Here is an 11,043-nt window from a genome sequence, read left to right as displayed (position 1 = left end):
TATAACATTATTTTCTTATCTTATCGAATTGTGTGACAATACAAAAAGACCCGCTTAAATAAAATAATAGAATTGGAAACTAAATACTAAGATGTTTATAACTAAGGATTATACAAGTTCAAAATTTCAAGTTCCGATGTTTATTCGGAACGATAACATGTTAAGAATGTGCAAAGATTCACAGACATTTGGTGCACTATTCTGATTTATATTAGATACATGTATGTTTTGCTTTTATTCGTAATACCGTGTGCTAGATGAAACAACCAAACGATACCCAGCCGGAAAGGCTATGTCAGAGTGAAAGAGATATAGTGTTTAAGAGAGTAGCTTTTCGACAATAATTTAGAAAGTTGATGTGGAAAGACTTTCAGTTGTTCTCTATACAATTGGTTTTTAATCTTTTCAATGTTTGCTTTTACATTGTGTACTTTGATGTACTTTTTGTCGCACTGAAATCATGTCTCGAACAACCAAAACTGCTTTTTTTAAATAAAAAGTATGCATTTGTATGAGGTCCTTGATATAACAAAGTGTGTTCCTCTGGCAGAATAGAAAAAAAAAGCCGTCTAAATCGTTAGTATCTACATAAAAAGAAACTTTACAAGAACAGTGAAGTGTTTTGTAAAAAGGTCAATTATCAAAAAATATCTGTTGAAAGGTTTCTTTTTATATTCATGATTGATTATTATTGATTCAAAACAATTTGGTGAAGATATTAATACACATAACTTTTTGACCTTTTAGTGGTCAGTTATGGATCATTGTCAACAGTAGAAATATTTTTCATATGAAGATTAATTAATTTATACAAATCTTCGTTTTTGTTAGATTTCCGAAATCCTCTGGTTTTATCCATTTGAATGCCTTAAAAAAAATTGCCCATTGACCCCCATTTTTCTTTTTATAAATCTTTTACATGTATTATTATTATTCATTTGTTAAAGTCTTATAAAATCTAAAATCTAATATCTTTAATAGTTTTTGAGAACTTTTACGTGTCAATGATAAAGCTATGAAAAATCAAGAGAGTACATTTTCCCGACAAAATTTCAATGGCTTATATCTCGAAAAACAAACGCATTGACCTTTATATATTTTTGCTTTTTTGATTCCTTATAGATTAGACCGTTGGTTTTCCTATTTGAGTGGTTTAACACTAGTTATGTTGGGGCTCTTTATACCTTGCTGTTAGATGTGAGCCAAGGCATCGTGTTGAAGATCTTACTTTGACCTATAATGGTTTACTTTTTATGAATTGTGGCTTGGATGGGAAGTTGAAAATATAAAACAGTAAGTTCTTTAGATTCGGATAAAAAGTTGCATATCTCTAAGAGCTGTAGGTACAAATAATTTTAGTATCCCTAAACAATATAGACATTATATTTACAATTTATTGATACACCACTAGAAAAGTGGGATCCGCCTAGAATTTTTTCTATAGATGCAATCCTAAACCCTGTCGCCGTTGGAGTTAAGAGTAGACCGTGAAATGACTTAGAGCAAAGATTGATTACCAAACCATAGATGTAATTTTATATCCATATACGCATTGGATTTTTTACTGAGAAATGACTTCCTGCAAAATACGTTTCTACATTAGTATTGAGAATAAATATCATATCAAAATCATTGATTCTTAAAGTTTTGTGTATTTACTATTAATCGTTCTATGTTGTGTGTGCCGTGGCGATTTCAGTTTCTCTTCGAGTTCTGGCTTTGAATATACCTTTACAATAGGTATTTTCCGCCTCTGCTTTCAGAAAAGTATCACGTTTTATATCGTAGGTTGTAGTCAATTATCATATTATTTTCTAATGATTTTAATCATTTTCTAATTAGAATTTGTCGCTTGATTTAACCGATTAGTGCAATTGGTCTTGTACATGCGTTATGAAAATGCAAAATTTGAAATAATCAAATAAGATCTTTTATCAATAACTATGTTTACACTTAATCTGCATGAGTATTATTAAAAGTGAAGGCGTAGTACCTTAGAGAGATAGTTGCGAATAGTACTGTTGACCATTTACACCGTGTAGAACGCTATATGCGAGGTGTCGGCTATGTTTGACATGGGGTGGCGGTTTGATGCAAAACATATTCAAGTATTAAAGCTTTTTTTTCAGAACCAAATTATGTATTGGCACGGAAGGACCCGAACCATAATATATATCTAGCAAGCAGAAGCAGATGTTTGTAGTACTCTGGTTTCTCAAACACCTCTCCCTAGTTTTCCGTTTTATGGATGTTGAGGCTTCATAAACAAATTTTATGATAAACACTACTTTTGACAATTTTTCCCTGTACGATTTATATAGAAATTAATTCCTATTAAAAGAAACATTACCAAAAAGTAAGATCACAAAAATACTGAACTCCAAGGAAAATTCTAAAAGGAAAGTCCCCAATCAAATGGCAAAATCAAAAGTTCAAACATATCAAACGAATGGATAACAACTGTCATATTCCTGACTTGGTACAGGCATTTTCTTATGTAGAAAATGGTGGATTGAACCTGGTTTTATAGCTAGCTAAACCTCTCACTTGTATGACAGTCGCATCAAATTCCTTTATATTGTCACCAAGTGCCAGCTTCGTATAATGTGTCGTTTGGGGTGTCAGATTTTGTGTCTCAAAGGGAAGAGGAATTTATCAGAAAAAGAATAAATTTGTAAATAACTAGGTCTTAGTTTGATACTTTGTAATTCAAACGCACCTACTTTTTTAAGAGGACAAATTACAAACTTTTTTTTTTACCTGAAAATGATTTTTTTCCCTTTTCAGTCAATACATGTAACATGGTCAGGAAAAATCACGACTATGGCTCAATTCACCCAGACATGAGGTAAAATCACAGAGGAGACCTCCGTATAAGATTTACCCGAAGCCACCAACAGTCTAAATCAATCAAATTTCTTCACAAGTTTCTGCAGCAAACCATTCGTGCACGCCACAAAAAAACAATCACTCCCAAACAATTACGATTACTCTCGCCCCAGAAATAATCACCGGTATTTATATCAACAAAGACAATACAGCTTCAAAAAGACCCGAAAAATACGAAAACACTTCTATTTTTAGCGATTTCAAAGCAGCAATTCAGAATCTAGATAAACTTGCAGCGGATTTTCTTTCATTCTCACTATTTCTCTTCTTTTCCTGGAGAATTTCACTTTGAAATATCAAAGTCCATGAGTATTTCTATGGGGAGAGTATAGTCAAATTTAATTTCATGCTTTGCAGAGGAAAAAGGCAGATAATTTTGATGGTGTTTAACTGTTGGTGGCATAGGGCAAATCTTATACCGATGTCTCCTCTGTGATTTTGCTCCATGTTTTTGCCATATTCGTAACTTTTTCCTGACTATGATAATGAATGTAATGAAAACAAATCATGTTCAGGTATAAAACAAAATACTTTTAGTCTTCCTTCACTATTTCTAAAATTAGAAAGCACACAACTTATCAGCCTAAAAAACGGTCAAAATGAAATACCCTAAGTTTGATATTTGTCTTCATAACAAAGTATGTGCGTTTGAATTATAAGTATCAGATAAAGGCCAAAATATATGCAAATAGTCGAGCGAAGCGAGGTCAAATTTTTTTTTAGGGGGGTTCGGGTGCCTGAAACGGGAGGAGCTTATTTCAGCATTACTATGGGAGAGGTCAATATATTTATAAAATACAAAACAAAAACAAAAAATATAACAGAAATGCGCTTTTTTATTAGCTAAACTAATAAGTAACAAAACAAGTTTCAATATTAAAGTTAATCTCTGTTGGTCAACCGAAACTTTTCGATTCTCCTGTGACCTGTACTATCGAAAAGTTTCAACACACGTTTTTTGTCAACTGTATCATTCCTATGCACATGGAGCATGGCAAGCCCACAAAGCCTGTCACCACCCATTGTAGCCCGTTCCCAGGTTTTCAAACGCCTGTTTTTTGACGTGCTAATGTCACAAGTGATCACAAGTTACCTGTAAACATTCCGCTGGAAGACATGTCAACCTACCTGGACACATTATTCTACCAATTTTCAAGTCATTGGTTTGACCTACCGGGGTTCGAACCCACGACCTACCACACTAAAATCAATGGAACACGTTAGCATATAACCAGACAATCCTAATCATAATCAGAAAAAAGAAACACGAACAAAATATTTTCAAAAAATACCAAAAATATATTTCATACTTTTTTTATTAAAGATAGTAGTACTAGGGTGATGTTATCCCCCCAACTCAAATCTATAAATAGTATTTCTAAGGGAGAACCCCAATGAAGCAGATGTCTATATGTGGGGGTTATAACTTTGATGAATAGATGTGAGACGTCACCTGCACACCTGTTGGGGGTTATAATCTAAATGTTATCGATTTTTGTAAACATAATGTGGGGGTTATGAATATTGAATGAGACGCTTGTACTTATTGCTTTTTAATTTATTCATTTGTGTTTCCCCCTTACTTTAAGTAGATTTAAACATACATATATTTACTATATAGAAATCAGTCCGTCGTGAGTTTTTTAATCTAGGTTTTGAAATGTCAAACGTACTTTCAAAGGAAATTAAGACGGTGAGTAGCGCTAAACAACTATTTTTTTGATAAAAATTGTTTTTTTCACTCGAACTTCTGTTATTGTTTTAGAAAAAGTCTTTGTTATTGTTTTGATTTGATTCTTCGTCGGTTCGCTTTTTACCAGAGGGAAGAAATACACCCCATGGTAGTCTGGTCGTTTGCCTCCCGAGAGGCAAGAAAGGGTCATTGGATGACATACGCCATTGATGCCCATCGTTTCAGGCGACGTATTTACACAATGGAGAAAATATGTTCCCCAATTTTATCCCGTGATCCCAGAGAAAGGGTGTATAAAAATTCACGATCTCCTAATATTATAACCCCCAATCCGTAGGTTTCAACTACAGCACCTGTTCTACCAAATCACTATAAATACACGTTTAAAAATTGTTCAGAGTATCAGAATAAGAAAAACAATCCGACTGTCAACATGCAAAAAGAACACATAGAGTCCCTTCAAAAAAATTACGTGAAATTGGTGAAAGAAACACCAACAGATGCTGTGGCTGATCATTTATATCAGAATGGGATACTAACAGATGAGTTGAGAGAAGAAATTTTACAGAATTCAAACATTTATTCGAAAACTAGACAACTTATTTCTGCAATTCAGAGAAAGGGACCAAGGGCATTCGAATGTTTTTGTACAGCACTGGTAGATGAAGGCAAGTCCAGTTTAGTACAGCTTTTAAAAGAGTCAACGGTTGAACCAGAAGTATCAAAAGATCGAGTTATGATACCTATAGGAGGTGATATCTTCGTCGTCGTTAATGAATGGGGTGACAAAGTGCTTATTCACATTCGCAAATACGAAAAGAATTCAGCAGACACATATGTTCCTACCAAAAAGGGAATAGCATTGCGTTTGAACCAGTGGCAGCTTTTAGAAATGTATGTGAACGAAATAGATGAGGCTATAGGTTAGATGATTGGTGACGTTACAGGGGTTCCTGAAATGACTTTTCATCTTGGTAAAGGTGTGTACGTCTCTGTTAACAAAACGTATCCAACCGTTGATGTCAGACAACGATGGAAGATCCCTGATTCCAATAAGATAGTTTCAACAAAGAAGGGTATTTCTCTGACATATGATAAGTGGGAAGCGTTGAAAGGCACATTTCCTGACGTCAGAGAGAGTGTTCCTGAACTGGAAACTACGACCCCTTGTATTTTGTCAGAGGAACATCAAAATCAAGAAGGGATGCTCAGGTGTCCAAACTGTAACCCGTTCGCTGAACCTTTATGAAGTCATGGTATAAAAACGTTAACAGTTAAAGAGTAATTCAGTTTGTCTCCTGTTTGGTCAGAGTAGAACATGAATTCACGAGCAATATCTTTTGAGTCTGTAGAACGAAATGATGAGCAACCAATTAGGTTTTCTATGGGACATAAAATGCCGTCTCAGTTAAGTTTGGCATCAAATCTTTCCTCAATGTATGAAAAATATTCAATGCATTTGGACGTGATTAAATGGACTGGTGTCGTTGTAATGCTTGTTCTAATGTCCACAAGTTTAGCGGTAACCAGTGAAATGTCTCGGAGGGTACCCACAAACCAGACGGACTGTAAAAGGATTACGATAGGTCATAAGAACAGTGATCCGACGATGAACAATACGACCTGTAAATATTTTGAACAGTTTGATCTACAGGGGCACTATAAAGTCACTGTGTGTTTATTCCGAAAACAAGTCCAGGTAGATATAAGACATCATAAAAAGTGCGGTATACTGTTCAGCACTAAACAATGGAGATATCTGCAGAGATTACAATCAAGTATCAACAGTGCTATGAAAAAAACTGGTAAAGAACTGAGACAATAGACATGATCGATTAGTTTGATGTTATTTTTAGTATACTGTTTATTATAATAATTTTTTAAAATAAAATATCAAATGTTTTGTTTTTATTTGAACTGAGAAGTGAACTATTTTCGATCTATCGACATAGACAAATTAAAACATACATTCACACCCCAAAAACTGAAATTTCAACCGGAGATTAAGACAAAAGGTAATAGAATAAAGAATTTGATCTTAATAAATCCTTAATAAATAACATGTTCACATAAAAAAAAACATTATTCGAGATGAGTTCGTTAAACTATGAGGACTATTTAGATAAAATATGGCATGACCCTAAGCATGCTGCTGCATTTACGGGTTCTGACAAATTATACAACATAGTTAAACAAGAGGGGAAAATAAATATAGGAAGACACAAAATAAAACAATGGTTACAAAACCAGGACGCTTACAGTCTATCACGGAATAATGTACAAAAATTTAAACGGAGTCGATATGTTGTGGATACAATAGATAGTCTCTGGGAAATGGACTTGGCGCAATTAGATAAATTTCAAGCCTTCAACTCAGGAAATAAATTCTTGTTGTTTGTTATTGATTGTTTTTCCAAGTTTCTATGGATACAACCCACACCAGTGTACTAAACGCCTTAAAAACAATTATGAGTGGAAACAGGAAGCCTACCTCTATTAGATCAGACTTAGGGAAAGAATTTAAAAACCAATACGTACGGAATTATCTTTCAAACCAGGGGATTAACACGTATTATTCTCTTAACGATACAAAATGTGCAATTGTCGAGAGAAGCATTCGAAGTCTGAAGTCGATTTTATTCAGGTATTTCAGGCACAACCAAACGTATAAATACGTGAATGTCCTGCAAGATATGGTCAAGGGGTATAACGCAAGACCGCATCGTACCCTTGGTGGATTCGCACCGTTCGAAGTAAATAAACACAATGCAGGTGAAGTTTGTTTAAGTGCATATCTTGCTCGAAACCCTAAGAGAAGGGAAAAGAAAGTCGTTAAAAAAACAAAGATCAAAAGTATGAAAAAAAGCTTTAGATACAAGGTAAACGATCTTGTCAGACTTACATTCAAACGTCATCCATTTCAACATGGCTATCTCCAGAAATGGACAGAGGAGATATTCAAGATATCACGTCGGTATTTTCGTCAACAACTTAGTCTGTACAAGGTCGTTGACCTTCAAGATGAAGAAATAGAAGGGACCTTCCAAGATAGTGAAGTTCAGAAAGTACGGAAGGATGGAGAGACCAAATAGAAAATAGAAAAGGTTATTAAAAGTCGAAAAAGAAATGGGACTAAGCAGGTTCTGGTGCGTTGGCTTGGGTACCCTAAAACGTTCGACTCATGGGTTCCCGTTTCAGATATCCAAAATGAATAAATAACACGATCTCTAGTAATAAAACGTCATTTCTGTTCAAGATGAGTATACGTATGGTTCTTAAATCGTCAGATGGATCACATTTGTTTGAACAGGACATGGCTTACGACTTCACAGTACAATTAGATAGGCAAATAAATCTTGAAGCATACTGGGTTGTGGCATTGACAGGAAATCGATATCACTTATAAAAACGCGTCGAAATATATAGACGATGTTTACGTCTATTCAAACATTTGTGAAGAGAGTTTTGTGGGTTCATCCGAGAAACCACTCATACGGAAAGTTCACATTAGTAAAGACGCAACAGACGCACGCGTCATTAAAAAGATGAAACACTATAGGACAAACGTGATCTTTAACACTCCATATTATGTTCCTGTTCGTTTGGGGCAAGTGAATCGAGTTCATATCTATTTAAGAGACGACAAGGGACAACCGTGTTCAGTTATCAATTTGGAAGCCTGTGTAACACTTCACTTTAAAAAGTATCCTTTTCTGTAGAGATGTCGAAATCCCCATACATAAGTGATGCAATGTTATGGCAAGAGGCCATAAATAAAGCGAGCTATTTAAAAAAGGAAATAATAATCAACTTGGAAGAGGAATTTCGAGACGTTATGGTAGAAAAAGATTTGTAATTCTGAAGAAAGACGTACCTAAAAATGAAACCAGGGTGGAACACGTAGCCCCAACAGCCGCAATCGAACATCGTGCTGTTTCAGAACTTATACAACAGACGCGCGACAAAGACCCGCACATCAAACAAGAAAAAGCTAAGTCGATGGGTATAAAAGGAAAGAAATCAAAACCAAGAACCATTCAAGTCGAAAAACTTAAAGGAGCAAGAGGTAAAACGCAGAAAGCTAAAAACAGGGCACCACCCAAGACAAAATACTATACAAAGAATAGGAAGATCAATTTAGAAACTGAACCATCCATTTTTTTTATAAAAGGAAAACAAAGAAATGGCGTATCTAAACGACGAAAACAAAGACATTAGCATTCCGATGGAGTTGGATTTGTTTGACGAACCTAAGAATCAAGTAGCTATCGATCGAATATTTTTTTCGGAAACTAGGCCAATGTCAAACTTCACTTCGCCAGATGTATCTACAGTTGATTTTTTCGTTTCGGGACAAGGTCCCGAATACATGGATTTAAGACGGAGTAGATTATATGTTCGGGCAAAAGTTGTCAAGGCCGATGGAACGACACTAGACGATATCGATACGTCAAGTATTGTAAATTTGCCTCTTCAAGCTATGTGGGCACAAATGGATGTGTATATGAACAATAAACTAGTGTCGTCAAATACTTCAAACTACCCATGGAAAGCCTATATCAACACTATTCTTACCAGTGGTACCGATGAACAGAAATCACAACTTCAGTCACAATTGTTCATGAAAGATTCCGGTAATTTAGCGAATACGGATGGAAAAAACGGAGCTAACACTGGATTTATTCTTCGTCGAGATTTTATCAAGAACAGTAGAGAATTTGAAATGGAGGGACCGCTGTTTGAAGACATATTTTCACTGGATTGCCATTTAATACAAGGCGTCGATTTGTATATAAAACTTTATCGTAGTAGTGACCAGGTTTTTGTCATTTCGGGTGAAGACGCCCCCGCCTACAAGTTACAGTTGTTAGATTGTGTTTATAAGGCATGCAAAATTAAAGTAGATCCAGGAATCATTGTTAACCATATGAAACAGATAGAAACCAAGCCTGCAGTCCGTTATTATTTCCAAAGGACGGAAGTAAAACGAAACACTATCAATAAAGACTCTAGGGAGTTCATTTGGGACAATATGTTCAACATCCGTCCAAGTACTCTAGTCTTAGGGCTAATTTCACAAGAAAGCTGAAATGGTACGTACGATACTAACCCCTTCTGTTTCAACCATTACAATGCCACTATGTAGGACTGTACGTAAACGGAGAGAGCGTTCTGGACAGCGAGACCGTTAAAGCTTGACTTTGGGGATAACCGACAGTATGCAACGGCATACGCTAATTTATTTGAGGTCTGTGAAAAAATGAACAGAGACGCAGGACTCGCTATAACAAGAGACGACTATGGAAAAGGGTACACCTTGTATGCTTTTCCATTGGACCCGAAAGGACTTGGAAATGACTATATAAACTTGGTGAAGCATGGAAATGTGAGAGCGGAAATAAAGTTCAAAACTGGACTACCCTCTGCTGTCACTTGCATAGCTTTTGGAGTATTCGATTCATTTCTAGAGATAGACCATTCCCGAAACGTTCGCTATATACAGTCATAAACAGATACGAACTAGAATGTGCCATCCGATCAAATTCGTGTATACATCGGCACGTGAAAGGAGTATTTGCTAGGAACAATTTACCAACAAATAAGATACATTACCCCATGCCAGTGCCTACATCGTCAACAACCATACTAGTAATCTGCCGGGAGAACATTGGATGGCAATTGTGCTTAAAAGTAAATCTCACGGGAAGTTTTTCGACAGTTTTGGCAGACCACCTCAGTTTTATGGAGAAGAATTAAAACATTTTCTGAACTGTAACGTGAAAAAATACGAGTGTTTTAATGTTCAAGTTCAGCCAAAGTCGTCTTCTCATTGTGGATTATTTTTGTTAACTTTTCTCATGTTGAACCTATGTTTTAAATATTCGTTAGATTGTATTGTCAAGATTTTCGATTCAAACGTTAATGTAAACGACCATTTTGTATTTAATTTTGTCAACACCTATTATAGTTTGTGTCAATAAAATATATACATTTGTCCATCGTATTAAGTTATTTATGCTGTGTCCAATTCCTTCATACCTTATCCGGACGTCAAGATGACAACTTCTCACGACGTGTTACCTTTTCAAAGTCCATGCACTTTCATGATATCGGGGGCTACTCAAAGCGGAAAGACTACGTTTGCTATGAAATTACTAAAGCATGCATCTGCCATGTTTAAGACCCCTCCGGTTCAAACAGTGTATTGTTATACCGAGTTTCAAACTGTTTTCGACCAAGCTGAAAAAAATGTACCCAATTTTATACTGCATGAAGGCTTCCCCACAAGAAGTGACCTTATGGAATGGACCAACCCGGACAAGCACACACTCCTTGTTCTGGATGACATGATGAGGTTGATCAGTAAGAGTGATAAAGCTTTACACCTGGCTACGGTTTATTTTAAGAAACAGCTGGACGTAGTCTGTGAACAATCCTCCGGAATTAGTGTGTTTATCGTA

The sequence above is a fragment of the Mytilus galloprovincialis genome, chromosome 8 (assembly GCF_965363235.1).
Source record: "Mytilus galloprovincialis chromosome 8, xbMytGall1.hap1.1, whole genome shotgun sequence".
Classification (NCBI taxonomy): Eukaryota; Metazoa; Mollusca; class Bivalvia; order Mytilida; family Mytilidae; genus Mytilus; species Mytilus galloprovincialis.
The sequence above is the reverse complement of the archived record's forward strand: the minus strand, read 5'-3'. Positions refer to the sequence as shown.